The sequence below is a fragment of the Ctenocephalides felis genome, unplaced genomic scaffold (genome assembly GCF_003426905.1).
Source record: "Ctenocephalides felis isolate EL2017-DRISC unplaced genomic scaffold, ASM342690v1 CF-g0.4_SCAFFOLD_03570, whole genome shotgun sequence".
In the NCBI taxonomy this organism is placed as follows: Eukaryota; Metazoa; Arthropoda; class Insecta; order Siphonaptera; family Pulicidae; genus Ctenocephalides; species Ctenocephalides felis.
Genome location: NW_020539724.1, coordinates 25,711,596 through 25,721,603, shown reverse-complemented (window position 1 = coordinate 25,721,603; position 10,008 = coordinate 25,711,596). Strand labels below are relative to the sequence as shown.

Genomic DNA, 10,008 nt, shown 5'->3' with positions numbered 1-10,008 from the left:
AATCGATTCAGAATTGCGGGCTAAAACGTGGACAAATTTTTTTTCACTTTTCTGCTATTCACAAAGAAACCGCTTGGCTGATCGTCTCGCAAATTTCATATACGCTAGTCCTCATCGAGTGATATTGAATGGCTTTTAAATTTATGAAATCGGTCCAGCCGTTTTTGACAAAGCGTCGATTTACGGCAAAAAATCTATTCACATACACATACAGAAACACATACATTTTCCAATTTTGATCTCATTCGATTCAAAATGGCTTGAAACGTCGAGAAAACATAAAATTAGCGATTTTTTTATGAAAACATAAAGTTCTCCTTCGGGAAGTAAAAAAATAAAACTATGATTTTATCTATTTTTTTTAATAACAATTGTTCAATTAATTAACAATAAATTTTATAAAATTATATAAATTGAATTGCAAAGTTCAAATTATTTATTTGAAACATATATGTGAGCTTTAGAACTTTAGCTAAAGTTAAAATTGAAATCGAAAGCATTTTTGATATTAAAAAAAATAATTTTGAAAAAAATACGTACATACAGACTGTCATCAACACAAACAAAATGTATTTTGAATCATTCGAATCGGATGCTTTGTTCTCTCAAAAATTGCCATGCCTTGCTCTTTAAGCTGCGTATCTCCGAAACGGCTGGACCTGTCTTTGCCAAAAATTAATCACCACGTGTCCTATCACTACAAATTGTATGCTTTTTGATAATTCATCAGAAATTGTGGATGAAAAATTGTATCCATACAAAACACACTCGCACACACATCCATTTGCCCTAATCTAATCAAAATGCTCAGAAGCTTGAAATGTAAAGATATGCAAAAAAAATCTATTAGATATTTGGACGATTACTATAACTTATATAAGGGAAGTTATAAAATATATAATGTAAAAACATTCTCAGAAGGCATCAAGTCCATGGCCAATTGTGTAAAGCAATTAAAATATTAATATAATGATTTGACTACTCTTATAAACGCCGTTTAATCAAATTTCGGATATCACAACCAATTTAAAAAGAAAACTAGTGGGGTGCATGACATTTTGCCTTGAGGCAAATTGCTGGAACTTCCCGTACCGTATTTAAACATTCGAGGAATGAAAATAATCAATAATTTGTTAATTTTAATTTAATATTAAAATAATTAATAATTTTTTTAGAAGTTTGAAATTTTTTTCAAAAAAAAACCTTTTTTGACTTCCCGTAGTTATAGTAATTGCAAAAAAATCGAAAATGAAAATTTTTGCATTTCTCGACGTTTCAAAGGTTTTTGAATATTTTAGCATACCTTAAAAAAATGGATGTATGTGTGTGTGTGTTCGGATACAAATTTTCGTCGACGATTTCGAGAACACCGATCAACCGATTTAAATAATTTAATAAACATTCGATTTGCACTGATAAGGAGACGTACTGTTTAGTTTTTGGTGGAGGCAAGTCTAGCCGTTCCAAAGATACGAAGCAAAAAGGGCCCAAACTGGTAACACGGTTTTTAAGAGAACGGAGCGTCCGATTTTAAAAATTCAAAACACATTTTATTTGTATTGACAAGATGAAGAATTGATCAAATTTTTGTGGAGGCAGGTCTAGCGGTTTCGGAGACCTAATGAAAAAAGTAAAACAAAAAGCCATTTGGCGGTCAAAAATGATCATTAGACATATGCACATCAAATTATCAGATATTTTATAGAGATTTTTACAATAAGTATGAATTTTGTTTACATTCCTATGGTTCAGTACCAATGTTTATCTGTTAGACGGCGACGCGGCGCTTACGCGCTTTGACATTTCGTCTGTATGTAGTTAAAGCAGTACGATTGCTTTGAAAAAAAGTTCATAATTTCCAAATGCCATAATAAAGAAACTTTTTTTATCAAACATTTTTTTTTGTTTCTCAAAAATCTAATTTTTTCGAAGTAAATTTTTTGCAAAAATGTTAATCGCTTTTAAAAAAATAATAATTTTTGGTACGGAAAGTACCAGCAATTTGTCTTAAGGCACGATGCCTTAATTGCCTTAAGACAGAATTCAACTTACAGCTAGTTCTATTTTCTTTTGAAAATTTGAAAATTTCGAAATATTCTCAAATTTTTGTATTATATCGATTTTTTTAAATTTTGATATTTTTCAAAATTTAGTTTTCTTTTGAAAATAAAAACTTGATTTTTTCTGGAAATGTTCCTAATTACTAAAATTTCTTATTTCTTATTTTTCTTAATTACTAAAAGCAAAATGTTTTTTGAATTAATCTAATCGGATGATACGTACTCTCAAAAACGGCATGACCATTTTCACACCTTCATTTGCACACACACACACATGCTATTTTTCATTCATTGCATTTTTTCTAAGGTATGCCAAAATGTTCAGAAGCCTTTGAAACGTAAAGATATATAAAAAATTTCATTCTCGATTTTTTTGCGATAACTATAACTTGCCCTATGTTTTCTTGCTGAAACTTTTACTGTTCCCGAACGTCTTCTATCATTCTTGTGAACATGAATTATTCTAGTTATAAGGAACGCCAATTCGTTGGTGTTGGTTTTGGAACGCACAAGATAATAAATTTTAAAGTAACCTCTCAGAAAGCATCACACCCATGACCAGAATCCACGAGGGATTTTAGCGAACGGTCATCGATGATGATCAAACTCCAAATGAAGTTCGAGCACCTTTCTCACGCTCAGGGTGCGATGCTACGACTCATCTTCGAGGTCGCATCAACTCCACGTTTGAGTGAAGAGATTGTGAAGACATACTACAGAAATGATCCTGTGAAGTATGATCTTGCCCAAACGACGTTTCGACCGAGACAAGCAAAGTCCTTTCAGGTTTGTGGGGCGATTACAAGTTAACGTGACACAGGTATACGAAGCGGAGACATCTACCGTTTCATTTTCAACTCTTGTTGTTTATAGAAGAAGTGTTGAACGTATAGTTTGGCAAAATGCGTTCGACTCTTACGGTTAGAGGAATGAGTTCTATAATGAGTTTATGATAGAACTTCATAATATATTATATTTTCTAATACAGTACTCCATATCATTTATACTTGTTAACTTCCCGAAGGAGAAGTTTATGTTTTCATAAAAAAATCCGAATTGCTAATTTTATGTTTTCTCGACGTTTCAAGCCATTCTGAATCGAATGAGACCAAATTTGGAAAAAGTATGTGTGTGTGTGTTTGTGTGTGTGTGTGAACAGATTTTTTGCCGTAAATCGACGTTTTCTCAAAAACGGCTGGATCGATTTCTAAAATTTGAAAGCCATTCGATGTGTCTTGATGAGGACTAGCGTTTCTAACTTTTGTACGACGATCGGCCGAGCCGTTTCTTTGTAAATCGCAGAGAAGGTTTTCGTCCACGTTTTAGGCTGCAATTCTGAATCGATTTTGAAAATTCAAAAACTGTTCGAAACTATTGGTTGGGAATCGACCTGATTAGTTTTTGGTGTAGATCGGCCGGGCCGTTTTCTTGTAATAGAGCGTTAAAAAAATTTTTTTCGGCGATTTTCATATTTTTTTTTGCGGTAGATACCATAGTCTTATAGACAATACTAAAATATTACGGTCCTGTGGCAAGTAGTTTAATTTTAAAAATTCGTCAAAGTTTGCAAAAATTAGCGTCGTTTTCTTGACGTTTGTCAAAATTAGAACTTTCATCGACGTTTGTTCAAAAACGCTTGAACCGATTGCATAAATTTAAAAGCCAATCAATGTATTTTAATGTGGATTATCTTTTCTCAGATTTTTCCAGCGATTGGCCGAGCCGTTTCTTTGTAATTTAAAAAGAAGTGTTAAACTTTTCGTCCACATTTAAGCTCATACTACCGAATCGATTTTAAAAAATAAAAAACTGTTCGAAAGATATTATTTGGGAATGATACTGATTGGTTTTAGGTGAAAATCTACCAAGCAGTTTTCTTGTAATTAACTGTTGAAAAAAAATTGAAACCGATTTTATGGAACTTTTTTTTGGCGATGTATATCATGGTCTTATAGAACTTACTGAAATATTACGGCCTTACGGCAAGTAGTTTCATTTAAAAAAATCATCAAAATTTGAGAAAATGAGTAGTTTGTTGACGTTTGGTAAAATTAAAATTAGACGATTTGCTTGGTATAGCGATACAGTGCTTAGTCTTAATGAGCATACTAAAACATTAACGTCCTACCGAAACTGTTTCAAATATAAAAATTGTTGATTTTTGAAAAATTGCTTTTATAAAATAATCAGAGTTAATGTGTTCGTTCGTTTTTAATTATGGGTAATAAATCCACTCGGAATACTTGTAATCACTAATAAATTAATTTTTTTTTATTGATTAAGTAGATTATTTACACATATCGGGAAGTTCATGTAACTTGCCTCAAGGCTAAATACCAAACCAACTAGTTGGCAATTGATTTTGAAAGAGTATTAAATTATACAACTAACCTAAAGTAGGGTAAGTTATTGTAATGGGCCGAAAATCGGAATTGAAAATTTTTACATTTCTCGACGTTTTGAAGGTTTCTGAACGTTTTGGCATACCTCAGAAAAAATGGATGTGTGTGTGTGTGTGTGTGTGTGCGTGTGTGTGTGTATGTATGTATGGATACAAATTTCCAGTCACGTTTTAGGACGCACGGATCAACCGATTTGAATGGTTCAAAAAACATTCGATTCCTATTGATAGGGAAAAGAGCTGATTGGTTTTTGGCAAAGGCAGGTCCAGCCGGTTCGGAGATACGGAGCAAAGAGTGCAGAAAATAGAAATCGAATTTTTGAGAGAACGGAGTATCCGATTTGAATGATCTTCAAAAACATTCAATTAGTAACGATTGGGAGAAGTGTTTATTAGTTTTTGGCAAAAGCAGGCCCAGCCATTTCGAAGATACGGAGCTAAATATGTAAAAAATGGCAGTTTTTGAGAGAACTAAGCGTCCGATTTAAATGATTCAAAGAACTTTCTGCTTGTCTTAACAAAATAATTGATTTTGGAAAAAAAAAATTTTGTCCCTTTTTTTTTTTTAGTTTTTTGTATATCGAAAATATTTCAGATTTTATTTTATTATTTTATATTAGACAATGATACAATATTTATAATAATCTATTTGAAAACATTCAGTATTCAACGGGAAGTTCCAGCAATTTGCCTTAAGGCACGATGCCATAATTGCCTCAAGACAGAATTCCACTTACAGCTAGTTTAATTTTTATTTTGACATTTTTCATTTTATATTCAATGTATTGCATTTTTTGTTTTTTTTTGTATTTTTTTTTTGCTCATATCAATTTTGTAAATAAGACATTAAAGTCTTGATTAACAAAAATAAATTGTAACAAAAAAAAAGAACGTTTTTCTGTTATCCATGGCAAATAAGCGCTAACTTTTGTGTATACGCCAGAAAATCCAGGTTCTGCGCATCTGTATCCATAAGATACCACTCCAATTAAATAGTAGTTCTTTGACCAAAATTTCCAAATATTACCTGTAATAAAAGGAAGTACTATATATAAACTATTCTTTTGTTAAGAATACTTGATATGAAAGATTACATATTTAAAATTTAAATGTTGAAATGAATAAATTATTGAAATGCATAACATCAAGTAAAAAAAGATTTTACAGATTTTCAAATCATTTTTATTGTTAGAACGTTTTGAAGTAAAATTTCACGTCATCATCATTGAATATCAAATTTTTACAACTGCCAAGAATAACTTTTAAAATAATTTTTCAAGAATACAAGATAGCCGATGCTTACATCAACAAGTTAATGATCAACATAATTCAACATTTGATTAGAAATCTTGTATCCTTTGCTTTACTTAATGACAAAAAATTATGCTTTAATTGAAATAAAAAAATGTATTTTGTAATTGTTTTATATTATGTTAGAAATGAAATATTCTGAATAATACCTTTGGCCAAAAAAGTGGTCCACCACCAGGGGCGTAACGTGCCTTGGCGGGGCCCCATATCAAAAATGGTTTGGGGGCCCCCCTAAAGATTTTTCATAATTCAAAGGAAAAAATTAATAAATTCATTTAATAAAATTAAAAGAGCATTTATTTATCAAATTTTCAAATATACATCGAGTATTATTCTTAATATTTTACAACTAACTAAAATTAAATATTCACTCTCCTTGCCTTTTTATCAGCAAACTGATTTATTAAATCATTTATAGCTGATGATGTTTTTAGTTTTTCTAATGTTTCTGCCTCTATGGACAATAGAGACATGTCTGATAGAACTTCCTGTTTTATTGATGTTCTGAGGTAATTTTTGATTAATTTTAATTTTGAAAAACTCCTTTCAGCAGTTGCGGTTGTAACTGGAAGGGCCAAGAATAAAATGCAAGCTGTTATTACATCCGAAAAACTGGATGCAATACTATTAAATTTTATTAATAATTATTCAGCGAGTTCCTTAATGGAATGAATATTTTCAATTTCTGATTTTAAGCATGCTTTTAGAGCTATCAATTGATCGCAAAGATTACCTGATAGATCTTTGCAGTATTTTGTCGTCAGTTTTCCGGAAGCAATTATTATTTTTTCATTTGAAGAAGACATGAGTTTTTCCGGTTGCAATATTCTGAACATACTATTTACTTCACAAAGGTTTTGAAACCTTTGTTTTGTTTGAGAAATTAAAATATCTAAACAGCAATAGTACACGTTTACTTTAAAATATGATTCGATCGATTCGATCGATTAGAATAACATAACCATGGTCGTGAAATCTTTATGCCTGCTTTATTAGTATATGAATAATGATAAACGGAAAAAGAACGGTTACTTTAGAGATCTTTGGGAAATGGCCCTTGTGGTTTGAATGGACCTAGTTTAAAAATTGTTTTACGTTCAAATTTCGTTAGATTATCACCAAAATTTCCTCTATCTGAAGAAAATATAATACTATCTTTAGACATCTCAGAATCATTGATCTGTTTTTCTTCTATTTTTGATACGAATGATGAACAAGTTTCCGAAGTATCTAAAAATATGATAATAATAAGTATCTAAAAATATGATAATATTAAGTATCTAAAAATATGATAAAAAAATAAGAACAAATGTTTTGACAAATTCTTGTGGTAAAGAATGTTTTCATAGATTTATATTGGCTCGTAATTTGACTTCCAAATATGTTAAGCAAATTGATTGCAATAATTTATTCGCAGAACATGTCAGTAAAATTCATAATAATGTCACTTGAATAATAAATAATACTTATTATTACGAATTACTTTAATTTATTCATATAAGCCATCTAAGTCCCAACATTTTTCATAATCATGGCAAAAATACACATTTCATTGCATAAATAGATTGAACGCAAAACATACGAAACAGACACCAAAATAGATTTTTCTGTATGTACTTCGATATCATTTCCGAATAAAAAATGAATGTTCAGATAAAATTAAAACAATCAAAAATTCGTAACTCACTAACTAATTAAAAATTCGATAAATGTATTTAGCAGTACTTACCATTGAAAATTAAATCAATAGCAGAAATTGGTGTTTGAAAAAATAAAGAAATTTTTGGCAATTTTTTTATGACTTCATCTTTTTTCTGTTTAATTTTTCGTGTCATAGCTCCGCTGGCGTTATCTCTTTTCTTTTCACTCATTGTTTTCTTTAAATCACCACTAACACTTTTCCACAAATCACCACTAAACCAAAACACTAGTGGTTTGTATTGTAATACAAAATACACCAAATGTTGTACTTCTTGTCCATTTTGGGTCAGTTGTAAAAAATATTACTTATTAAAAGAAATCCCTGCTGTTCGTTCGTCGCTTGTCAACATATTATTGTATTTTGGGTACGCATAATGCTACCCATACAGGCAACCAGGCAACCGAGCAATTTATGACCAAATTCCAAATTAAAATCGGACGCTCCGTTTTTGTAAAAACTGAATAACCGTTTTTGGCACTTTTCGTCCCGTATCTTCAGAACGGCTAGACCTGCCTTCGTCAAAAACTAATCAGCACGTCTTCCTATCAATACGAATAGAATGTTTTTTGAATTATTCAAATCGGTTGATCGGTGTTCCCAAAATCGTCGACAAAAATTTGTATCCGCACACACACACACACACATACATCCATTTTTTGTAAGGAATGCCAAAATGTTCAGGAACTTTGAAACGTATAGATATATGAAAATTTTCATTTGCAATTTTTTTTTCGTCCTACGGGAAGTTAATGACTGTTCATTTTTGTATCTTGCTGAAACTTTTACTGTTCCCGAACGTCTTCTATCATTCTTGTGAACATGAATTATTCTAGTTATAAGGAACGCCAATTCGTTGGTGTTGTTTTTCGAACGCACAAGATAATAAATTTTAAAGAGACCTCTCAGAAAGCATCACACCCATGACCAGAATCCACCAGGGATTTTGGCGAACGGTCATCGATGATGGTCAAACTCCAAATGAAGTTCGATCACCTTTCTCACGCTCAGGGTGCGATGCTAAAACTCATCGTCGAGGTCGCATCAACTCCACGTTTGAGTGAAGAGATTGTGAAGATCTACTACAGAAATGATCCTGTGAAGTATGATCTTGCCCAAACGACGTTTCGACCGAAACAAGCAAAATCCTTTCAGGTTTGTGCGGCGATTACAGGTTAACGTGACCCAGGTAAACGATGCGGTGACATCTAACATCTAACATTCCATTTTCAAGTTCTGCTTAAAGAAACAGCGTTGGGCGTAAATGAGTACATGATACACAACTTCATAATATGTATATTATTTTTTCTAATTTAGTAGTGATCATATTTTCCAGAAACTAAACATGACATAACACATAAAATACGATTTTTAACTTCCCGAAGAAAAAGTTAGTTTTCGCGAAAAAATCCGATTTACTGATTTTATGTTATCTCGACATTTCAAGTCATTCTAAATCAAATGAGACAATATTTAGAAAAATTATATCTGTGTCGATTTTTATTCGATTTTTTTTGCGATGACTCTAACTTACCCAATGGGAAGTTAAAAATAAAAATAACTAGTTGGTATTGGTATTTTGCCTTGAGGCAAGTTACATGAATTTCCCGATATGTTTAAATAATCGACTTAATCAACAAAAAATAAAATAATTTATGAGTGATTAAAAGTATTCCGAGTGGATTTATTACACATGATGATGATGATGATAAATTTTTATATTTCTATCAATATATGTTACAAAGTCCAGTATAATATTTTATGCATTACTACCTAATAGGTATTTTTGCAATTTATGGATGGTATTTAAGGAAATTTTAATAATCTAGTTACATATCAATATCAATATTGTTGACAATAAGTGAAAAAAGGAAAACAAAAAAAAAACACTATTCGTTCAATTATAACTTACAACTTTTTTTTTTTTTTTTTTTTTGTTTTTATTTCTGTTTTATTACAATATATTACAATATAATATACAATAACCATGATTTATGAGTTTACTACTAAAAGTATTTTACTCTTATTTAATACTACAAACTATCCACTTTAAATTATACATTTTGTTTTAAAAATAAAATAATGGTTTGTGATCGAAAAAAAAGAAAGTTCAAACATTCTTCAAAAAAAAAAATCACAATCTTTAAATATATATTTAATTTACATTCTTTAAATTATTAGATACTCTTATTTGTGTTGTCCAGAATGTAGTTTGGCATTGGATATTTGCCGTACCATATGATATCAGGCGTGTACTGTCCGAGGGTTCTAATATTATTATTGGTATGGTCTTTGCATTTTTCGTAGAAGTTTTCCGTCATTTTCTTAATGTGGTTAATCACAGTCGGTATGTCTGCTTGTTCGTGTAAGAGCTTTGTTGAGTAGTAGTGTCCGGTAGTTGGGTCACGTATCAGGTTCAGTATTAGTCTCAGTGATTTGTTTTGTAAAATTTGTAGTTTTTTAATATTTGTCCTCGATGTCATGTTCCATATTGGGGCAGCATACATTAGACATGGCCTGATCAGCGTTAGATATAT

General features: G+C 30.9%; 2 non-coding genes across 2 annotated transcripts; both read right to left on the bottom strand.

Annotated features, from left to right (window-relative positions):
- Positions 1-2,591: 2,591 nt before the first annotated feature.
- On the bottom strand, positions 2,592-2,804 carry LOC113383957. Its single transcript, XR_003367907.1, has one exon. It is a non-coding gene; the product is annotated as a small nucleolar RNA U3 (small nucleolar RNA).
- Positions 2,805-8,371: 5,567 nt separating this feature from the next.
- LOC113383967 lies at positions 8,372-8,584 on the bottom strand. Its single transcript, XR_003367916.1, has one exon. It is a non-coding gene; the product is annotated as a small nucleolar RNA U3 (small nucleolar RNA).
- Positions 8,585-10,008: the final 1,424 nt, after the last annotated feature.